Here is a 9,825-nt window from a genome sequence, read left to right as displayed (position 1 = left end):
CTCGGGCTGGACCCAGCAAGCTGTGCTGTACCAGGTGGTTCCCGTGCACGCTCAGGTTGGAGACCCACTGTTCTATCCCAGGGCTTGGGGCATGAATGCTCTGCAGACGAGTGCAGGACTCAGCAAGCGCACGAGCTTCAAAACGCCGACCCACTGGCTCTCTAATTGGTAAGGTCCCTGCCAGCAGCCCCAGTCCTCAGAGCTGCCTCCCTCCATTCAATCCCTAGAGGCAGGCACCTTTCAGACAGCTCTTTTTCTTTCCCTCAGCTCGTTGCAAGAGGGGAAAAGAAAGTATCTTCTGTGTGTTTGCTGTGTGTGTGTGTCCTCTCATTGACATTTGGTGACAGCCAGGAGCNAGCATCGGATACCCATTGATTCATCTGATCTTCACGTTAGAAGGAAGATACATTTTCGCATGTGCTTTTTTATAGAGGAGGAAACACGTTAAACTTACCGGTGTTATGGGTTGAATTGTGATTCCCAAAAAGGTGCCGAAGTTCTAACCCCCGGGATCTGAGAATGCATCCTTATCTGGAAATAGGACCGTAGCAGATGTAATTAGATAAATAAAGATGAGTTCCTACTGGAGTAAAGTGAGCCCTTAGTGCCACATGATTGGTGTCCTTTTAAGAGGAGGGGAGAGATAGATAGAGGAGAATGCCACAGGAAGACAGACCGACAGGGAGGAGACAGCCATGCGAAGACGGAGGCTGAGACTGGAGCTATGTGTCTGAAGGTCAAGAACAGTCAGCTGTCGCCAGAAGCTAATTCCGGGACATGAAGCAGGTTCTCCTTAGAGCCCCGGGGAAGATTCCACATTGCTAACACCTTGATTTCAGACATCCGGCCTCCAGAACTATGCAACCACAATCCATTTCTGTTACTTTAAGTCACCCAGTGTGTGGCATTTTGTTAGAGCAGCTCCAGGAAATGAAGACCCCCCAAGTCACACAGCTGGTGAGGGGGAGCCAGGTGGGTTTGCTCCAGAGCCCACCACTCTCTTCAGGCCATCTTGAGGGCAGGGTGGGAAGGGAAGACTTCTCAGAGGAGGGAACTTTGAGCTGGATCTCAGTGGTTAAGCAGAAGTTTGCCAGGGTCAGAGGGTGGGGGTGATGGGGCGTGCTGGGCAGAAGGATCAGCATGTGGGAGGTGAGATACACACGAGAGAGTTGGGGTGATGACAGAAGATTTGTGTTGTGGTGGAGGTGGTGGCAGTTTTTGTCCTAAAAAGGATTCCTTGTAAAGTGAGGACTGAATCCTCATTTCTTTCCTTTCCCCTCTGCTACCTCCTTGGTGTTGTTGAAGAAACGCAGGTTCTTTCCGAACAACTTTTCCAGTCCCGCCATCTTTCCTAGCCCCACTCGAATGCCCTCACTGTCCCCTTGGCTGAGCCCTTTGAGCCCCAGAGGCACCCACCCTCTGCCGCCCAGAGGCGTCCTCATCATCACACTCTGTTCTCATCATGGCAATTTGTATTAGCTGAAGCCATCTCATTACCATTTGTATATTCTTTGCTATCGGCCTCCCCTTTACCCCCCACTCACACACCTAAACATGAGTGAGCTCCATTCAAGAAGGGTCCTGATCTGGCTTGTCCCCGGAATCCAGGGCTGGGCCTGGGACTTCAAAATGGCTTCTCTAAAGATTTGTTGAGTGATCAGAAGAAAAACTTTCTATCAGTGATGGCAATGTCAAAAATAAAATAGATGGCCCCAGGAGGGCCAATCACTGCAGGGGTTCAACAGAGGTGCTACCGATGGGCCTTGAGGCATGTGAGGCAGTTAGACCGAAAGCCCTGGGCCTCTGAGCGTGGCTCTGGGCCTAGCAGGTCCCAGCAAGAAGCCAGACTGCGTCTCTACGAGGACTTGGGTCTATAGAGGGAGGCCTTTACCTACATGAAGCATCCAGGAGCCTCCTGGCAGGGAACTCGTGCTAAGGAATGAGAGCAGCACACACATCGCTTAGGCTCTAGAACAGAGGTCCAGGCTGCAGTGGCCAGAAGCTCCGTCAAGAGCAGAGTAGCACTGGAGGCAGTCTGTCAACAGCACCGAGTAGCAGCCATCACTGCAGGAACCTGAAGGGCTGCTGTGCTGCTGACTGGTTAATCCCTGGTGTGGGCATGGCCTGCCCAGAACATGGGGGCCCCTTTCCTAATTAGCACACAGGTGCCATCGGGGCCAGAACCAGTTGGAGGGGCAGGATGTTGGTGGCCAGACTGGAGAGCTGCGTTCTTACATTGTACATACCCCAGGTCACNTTTGTGACCGACTTCTTCCTCCTGTGACCTTCATGATTTCAAGAGCCAACCTGGCAGGCTTCACGTGCGTCACTTCCCACTTAGGTGGTCCCAGCTCTGACGTTTTTCCCCTCTCTAACTCGTCCCCCACGTAGCATGCTGCCATCTCTTAGCCTCCCATTAGTATTCTAGTGGACTAACTCACCAACGGTGAAATACACCAAGGGGAGCTTGGGAGGAAACTTAGCTGAAAGGCGGACTGCAAACACATCAGAACACAAAACATACACATTCAGCCAAAAGACCCCCATTCCTGGACCCCATCCAGACTCGTCCCTTTATTATTTTTGTTCGCTTTTCCTCTTTAACGAGATCTTGCCTGAAAACAGCCTGGGCGTTGCTAAGGTAACGCCTTAGAGCCTCCCCCAACACATCATTGTTTAATTCCAGCAGGGGCAGCCCAGAGGAATTTGCTATTTGTTTAAGAGATGAAAGCTCCAAACTTCCACACATTCTTCTCCGGTTTCACTCCCCTGGAATTGTATGGCCCAGCCCGAGTTAGAGCACTTTGGGCGGAGGGGGTCTCGTGGGACTGAACAACATGGTGGACCTTAGTCTTTGCGGATGGTCCTCCCCAGCCGAAGACAGAGATTTGGAATTTCTCTTGATGGGGCACTGCGGGGAATAAATGTCCTCACCAAGGGTCCGAGAAAGACATGTCCGGAGAGAAAAGCCTCCAAGGGATGGGTTCCCCCAGCCTCAAATCTGGAAGACTTCATGTTGGTCACAAAATGGATATGATGGCTCAGGTTCTTCAGAGCATAGATGATCTGGACACAATCAGTAAAGGCGTGAGCTGAGAAAGTCCCCTGGTGGCATTCAGGGGCAGGGTGTGTGACATTAGTCACAGCATGGAGGTTCCCTGCTTCCTCTCCGGCCCCAGCTGCTTGTGAATCTGTAGATTTGGATGCAAAGTGGCATCTGGTGGGAGGCGTACCAGTTCAGTGCGAGGGGGTAGGGGTGGGGTGGGGAACAGGACGAAAGGACATGGAGCTCAAGTTGGTGACTGAAGGACCCTCGTTCACAATAACTGCAAAGACTTGCTGGACAGAGAGGTATGTGGAAGTCTGGCCATAGGGGGCTTCTGGCTAATCTATTGATCTATTGATGGAGCCCAGACGTGGAGTCCCTGTCTCTTATTAATGCTCTTACACCTAATTCTCACTTTCAGTGTCCTCTCTGCTCCTGGCATGGGAAGTGGGACAGGGTACACTCTTCTCCAGGTTGGGAGGTGGTGGGAAGGAGGCCTATCCAAGTGCGTAGAGGTCTTGCAGAGTTGGCAGGACCCAGCACCCTGGCTCCCAGTCATGTCTACCAGCACACTGGTGCCTCAAATGGTCCCCCGGAACCCAGAGAGTGCAGGAGGGCAGCTCTTTTCAGAGAGGGGCATAACATTTACATCACTGATGACTTGGGGCCTGGGGCAATGCAAGAGGTTGAAGGAAGGAAATGCAGTGAAGGAGCAAAAGAAATCAATCTACCCCCCTGTACCCCTCACCCCAAATGACTTAGTTGGTTTTTGAGATGAGAAACGACCCACCGAATTCTTGCTGCTCTCTGCTAGGATATTCCTTTGGAATGCAAAGGAGAGACTTTGAGCTCTCTGCAGTCAAACGTGGATCTCCATCTCAATGCCCAGAGACAAAGGATAAAAAATGTGAGGAATTTCCAAAGCGCCTCCTTCAAACAGCATCTCCCCCACCCTCTGGCTCAGCTCCCCAGGAGCTGCGAATGGGAATGGCGGCTTCCTTATCCGGGCCGGGCCGGGCCTGGCCTACGGCCCACTCTCTAAAAGCTTGTATCTGAGAAGACATGAAATTAGGAATCTCCCAGCTCAACTTCATGCTCATGTAAGAAGATATTTCTGTGAACCCAGATGGGCCTGGTCTGTGGCCCCCGGGACACGACGGGCCAGTTTGCACTGGGGCGTCCACACCCCTCTGCCTTCCAGCCGCCCTGATGGCAGGCTGAGGAATGGGAAGCACCCCACTCTCTCCAAGGCGATGGGACCATCTTCACTTTCTGATGAAGCCCTGTAAAAGGGGCCCTCATTTGGCTCAGGGTTCGTTAGCTTTCCTTCCCCTTTGGAGGACATCAGAAGAATGAAGAAAGAGGCTGGGAGAGAGTTCGTTTTAAGACATCTTTGAGATGCTCAATATACCAAGGGGCCCTTGGCAGTCTGGGCAAACACCTGCCAGCCCTCAGTGTGTCCACGTATTTACCGCTAACTCCTATTTCATTCTCTGAAAGATCTGGGTTTTTTTTTTGGGGGGGGCAGTTACTGTGACTCCTCAGAAGGAGAGAAAGAAAAAACAGAAAAGATGCCAATCTGTAGATAATCTTTGGAGGAGTGGTTGGTAATGGAAGCAATTGGATTACACAATNGCTTAGATAACTCCGAGCTATTTCAGGAAAAGAGCCCTAAGAAGATAAACAGGCTAGTGGCCAACAGATGGACAGATAACCTGTGCTTATCCGAGGAAAGTCACAGCGAAACAGGGCCCTCTGGGGACAGGGTCCTGGGAGACAGGAAGGTGCCAAAGTGCGTCAGAAGGACAGTAGGAGGGGACGGAGCAGGACCAGGGGGCTATGGCGCCAGCTGGGGAGGGGACCGCTCATCGCCCTGGCCCAGTCACGGTGATTCTGATGGGAAAGGGAGGTGGGGAGTGCCCTGGGGTCACCCCAAATCCAGGCACTCCAAACTTTATCTAGGGTCTGATAGGCCCAAGGACAGTCCCCGAGATTGCAGGCTTTTTACATTTTATTCTTTCAGGTTGTTCACAAGTCAGTTGCCTGCCTGCATTTCCTGGAGGCACAGCTCCAGTGTGGTACAATGTGTGTGTGTGTGTGTGTGTGTGTGTGTGTGTGTGTGTGTGTGTGTGTGCGCGCGCGCAGTGGGGTGGTAATTGCGGATGTTGGGGTGTGTATGTGTGCGATATGTGGGTGTGGTGCGTGGGTGCATCGTATGTGCTGTGTGGGTGCAGTGTGTATGCATGTGTGTGCATTGGGGTGGGGGCTGAGCGTGTGGTCAGCATAACTAGGAGGACAGGCTCCTGGCCCAGCTCCCACCCTATTGTCTTGAAAGCAGAGTTGAGCTGTGCGACTCCCATCTGCTCCCGAACCTGGTCTAGGAGGCCTTGAGGATTCATTTCCAGGCTTTGTGGGCGCCTGGACCCCTCTAGCCCTCCCAGGCACCTCCTGTGTCTTCCGACAGGTCCTATGTCTTCCCATCTCTGAGCCCCATTTACTTGGTTTCCTCTCTATGGAAGGCCCAGCCCATCCTCTGCACCTCAGAAAGCATCCCTGTCCTTGAAGGCTCAGCTTCCGGACACCGGGCTGGGACACCTCTGCTGGCACTTTCCCTGCCCACGTCCTCTGCCTGCTGACCTCCACCAGCTCACGCCTCAGAGTGTTCCATACATGTGCGTACACCTCTCACAGGCTTGTCACAGGTGGGCACAGATGTGGCCGTGTGCTGCCACCATGACCTGGTCATGTCCCAGGGACGAGGCTGGTGAACCCCGGGCCTGGACTCTGTACCCCTTACCCTAGAAATCCTCTCTGGGCTCCCTGAGCCTCACCACGCTTTGTGCTGCTGCAGGCACACACGGCTGTCTCAACCGGACCTCACACCCTCGTGGTCACACCAGGTTCTGTGCCTCAGTTTCCTGCAGGCAATGCCATCCTACCTGCACCCCGGCTTAAAAAATGGGGCTCCTCCCCTGCCCTGCCCCCACTCCTAAGTCCAGTCACTGACCACATGTGTCCTGTTCCTTCTTCCTTGTCATGCTGTCTCTTCTCACCGTTCCCCCCACCCCCACTTTGGGTTTGTATTTCCTACTGATGCAATAGTCATAGCAAATATGTGTGAAGACTTGTTCAGATCGGGGGTCAGAAGCTGAATCAATCCCACCCCTGCTACTCCTTCACCCCTGCTCCCCCACGCTTCAGGAAACATCCAGTGTGTGGTCCCTCGCAGACCTGGGTGAGGACTTCTTTGGGCTAGAAACCTGCAGCCTCGAGGCTGGGTCCCCCAGGCTGGGTCCCCCAGGCAGCCACATTGCTCTCCAGAGCTTGCTTATCTGTNTTGATACTATGTGTGGGTCTAAAAATAGTGGTGTAAAATTAATCTAAAAACAAGGTAGGAGAGAAGGGAATCCACCAAACATGGTTATGAGAACTCAAAGTCAGCTGTGATTTTAGTGTGTGAGACAGGTGGCCTTATGCACCTCAACAACTTTTGTATTGACATCACCGTATGACCACATGGTACCAAAAACAAAGTAGGGAACCACAGATCATGAGACTCAAGATGAACACTTCATGTTGTCAGGCCAGCTTCTGAGAACCAGAGAGGTGAAGGAACTTGCTCAAGTTTGCACAGCTACCCAGGCAGAGTGAGGGAATGGCACCCAGGTCTCCTGGTCTTACCTGGCCTGAGATTCTTTCTACTGCTCGCACAGGACTCCTAACCAAGACCCCGAAGTCCCAGGAAAACCTCAAATCCTGTTTGACGTCTGCTATCTGAGACATCAGAAATGGGGTGATTCCTTTGAGAAAGAATTCCACTGTAAATGATAAAATGAAGAAAAGAAGAAAAGATTGGGCACTTAAAGAGTGCCTCCATGCACCATTGCCTACAAATACACACACACACATACACACACACACACCCAGATATTGAAGTAAAGAGGAACCCCTAAGGAGCTGACAACAAAGGTTTTCCTATTTACAGAAAGACAGGGTCCCTTTCTTCTAGGAGCCCACACGGACTTGAGCGGCGATACAGACAGATCCACTCACAGGCGAAGGCAGAGCAGGTCAGAGACCAAAGACTGGCACCAGCAGGAGGGCTGATGGATGGGCGGCCGTGATCACCTGGAACGTGCCAGGGGCGCCTGGCGAACATCTCATCAGGTATATAAATACCAGGCAGGCTTATTACTGGGTGTGTATACGGCCACATTATTTTAATTCGTCAATCCTGCCCCCAGTGATGGGCATCCTGCCAGTCTGCCTTCCCACATCCTGCCCTGACTCCAGGCCCACCCGTTTCTATATTGAGGAGCTCCTCTCCATAAATAACGACCAGGAGTCAGGCCCCGAAAGAAAGGCTCTTTAGAGCCCCGGGAAAGCTGTCACATGAGCCAACAAAGGGCAGGAAGTGCCGGGCGGTGGCCCTGTGTCCGTCCCCAGGCCCAGCTCACCTGGCTGGGCTGTGAGGCCTTTGTGCAAAAAATGTCAGGCCCAAGTCCTTAACTTCCTGCCATTTGTCAGGCTGTGCTGTGACCCGGAGTTCACCGAAATGCTTGCTGCTCCCAACAATACACACACACATCCTTTGGAAAAATTCTCTCTCTCTCTCTCCCGTCCAGGCAGCAATGGCTTTTTATGGAATTGGCTGGAGGGGTCCAGGGCTGAGCACTGGAAAGTTTCGTGTGTGTGTGTGTGTGTGTGTGTGTGTGTGTGTGTGTGTGTGTTTCTCTCTTGAAGAAGCTGGCTCAGATAGGGAAGGGAGACGGCAGAACCTGGGATGGGGGACAGATGCTGTGGGGTCTCTCCCAGCTCTGCTCCTGACTGTCTCACAGCTGTGAGGCCACATCATGTGGGGTGTCAGCTTCTGGGACCCATTTCTTTCTGCTTCTGCCCAACATCCCAGTTGCCTCCATCCCCACCTGCCTCCCCGGAGGCGCCAGGACTTCATTGGCCAATCAGTGTCAAGAATACCTGTGTCTGCAGAGGAGCAAAACCGCAGAAACGTGTCTGAGAGTCCAAAGGGATGGCAGTCCTGGGACAGGGTCACCACTGCCCGGCCAGCCATGTTCCTGGCGCCCAGATTGGATCTTGTGAGAGGAGACTCAGGGTGGCTTCTTTAGGCAACAGCCAAACAAAGACGTCGAGCACCCATTTCACTCCCTCGAGCTGTCCTCACCTGACAAGGGACTGTATAGACACTGGCTCCCAAACACTGGGATGGATGTTTATTTACCGCCCCCTTGTAAACTGAAGAAAAGAACACAATGAATTTTCCAGCATGCTGACTTTATTCCATTGAAAGGACTGTCCTCGTATTCTGAGATTAGGTTCTAAAATGAAGAAACAGAAAAATATGGTGCATGTTTCTCTACTGCTAAGCTTATACCATTTTAAGGTTCGTCCTTCCCTCTGAGATGATATTCTTTTGAGTTTCCTAGTGTTACTTTCTTTCTTTTTTTTTTTTAAAGATTTTATTGGGGAATTGGAGGAGGGGAACAGCGTTGGGGAACCGGGGAAGGGGAACAGACAAGTTGCTGTCATTTTTGTTCCTCAGTCTAGTTGTGGAGGACGTCATTTCACTTGCTCATGTTGGTATTATCATTGCGCTCTTCTCGGGTGAGGCAGTCACTTTCCGGCCATTGGACGGCCGCTCACAGCTGCTCACAGCAGCTCACAAAAGCTCACGCCCGCTGCCAGCCAGCCCCACTGCAGCCTACGCCGTCGCCGGCAACTGACGGCAGCCCAGTTCCAGGTCGAGCTGTTGTTCACCATCTTAGCTGTAGAGGGCGCAGCGTCACTGGCCGCCATGTGGGATTCGAACCAGGGCCCTGCTGCTCAGAGCTGGCGTCTCAAGCCAACTCCCAACCAACGCGTCACTCGGCCGGCCCCCTAGTGTCACTTTCTTAGTGTTAAAATGTGCATTTGTGTATGACGTCACAGGAATTGAAAAACGTTTTAATTTGATGAAACCAAAAGGTGACAATCCTAGGCCAGCCCTCCAAACAAAAACAAAACCACTATTACCTGTGGTGAAGTTCCCGGGTGTAGGAGCCAAAGCCACAGGGCACACAGAAATAGCGGGAGACTGAGTCGTTGCCCTCAAGGACCGTATGACATGGTGGAGGGTCACACGCCTGTAATGCTGACGCCTTATAAGACGTCAAGGGATACTGTGCAACAGTGTGGGGCAGAAGTTACTCATGCATTGGAGCTCGGAAAGGAAGCTGGTAAATGAAAGCCTGGCCCATAGTAAGTGCTCAGTTAACATGGCTTGAATAAATTTGGACAGCACCAAAGAGGACTTAATAAAACTGAGATTTGGAGGGAGAGGAGGTCTTGGCGTGGCGGGAGGAGATACTTCAGGGTGTTGCTGGTCGGCAGGCCAGCTCAAGCAGAAGCATGGCGGCTCAAAAGAGCCTGCTTGTATGGAGGCCATGAAGGGGTCCAGCCTGGCTGGAGCAGAGGCAATCCTTTTTGGAATAGTGGAATATTATGTCCCATAAATGGAGATGCACCTTGAGAGCCAGACAAATATATCCAGACTTGATACAGCCATTAACAGGGAGCCATGGAAGGTTCTTGAGCGAGGCAGTGCCAGGGTGAAATGCTAGTTGAAGACTATTACTCTGGTGTGTAAGAGGCTTGGACTCCAGAGCCCCAGGGGAACTGTCAGAGGACTCCAGCGCAGGGGGCCAGGGCTGTGGCTGTGGGGCTGGTGAGCACCGCCAGGGTGGGAAGTCTACAGGAACGTGACTGAGATCTTAATCCAGGAG

This window comes from Hipposideros armiger, unplaced genomic scaffold, assembly GCF_001890085.2.
Source record: "Hipposideros armiger isolate ML-2016 unplaced genomic scaffold, ASM189008v1 scaffold_97, whole genome shotgun sequence".
In the NCBI taxonomy this organism is placed as follows: domain Eukaryota; kingdom Metazoa; phylum Chordata; class Mammalia; order Chiroptera; family Hipposideridae; genus Hipposideros; species Hipposideros armiger.
The sequence above is the reverse complement of the archived record's forward strand: the minus strand, read 5'-3'. Positions refer to the sequence as shown.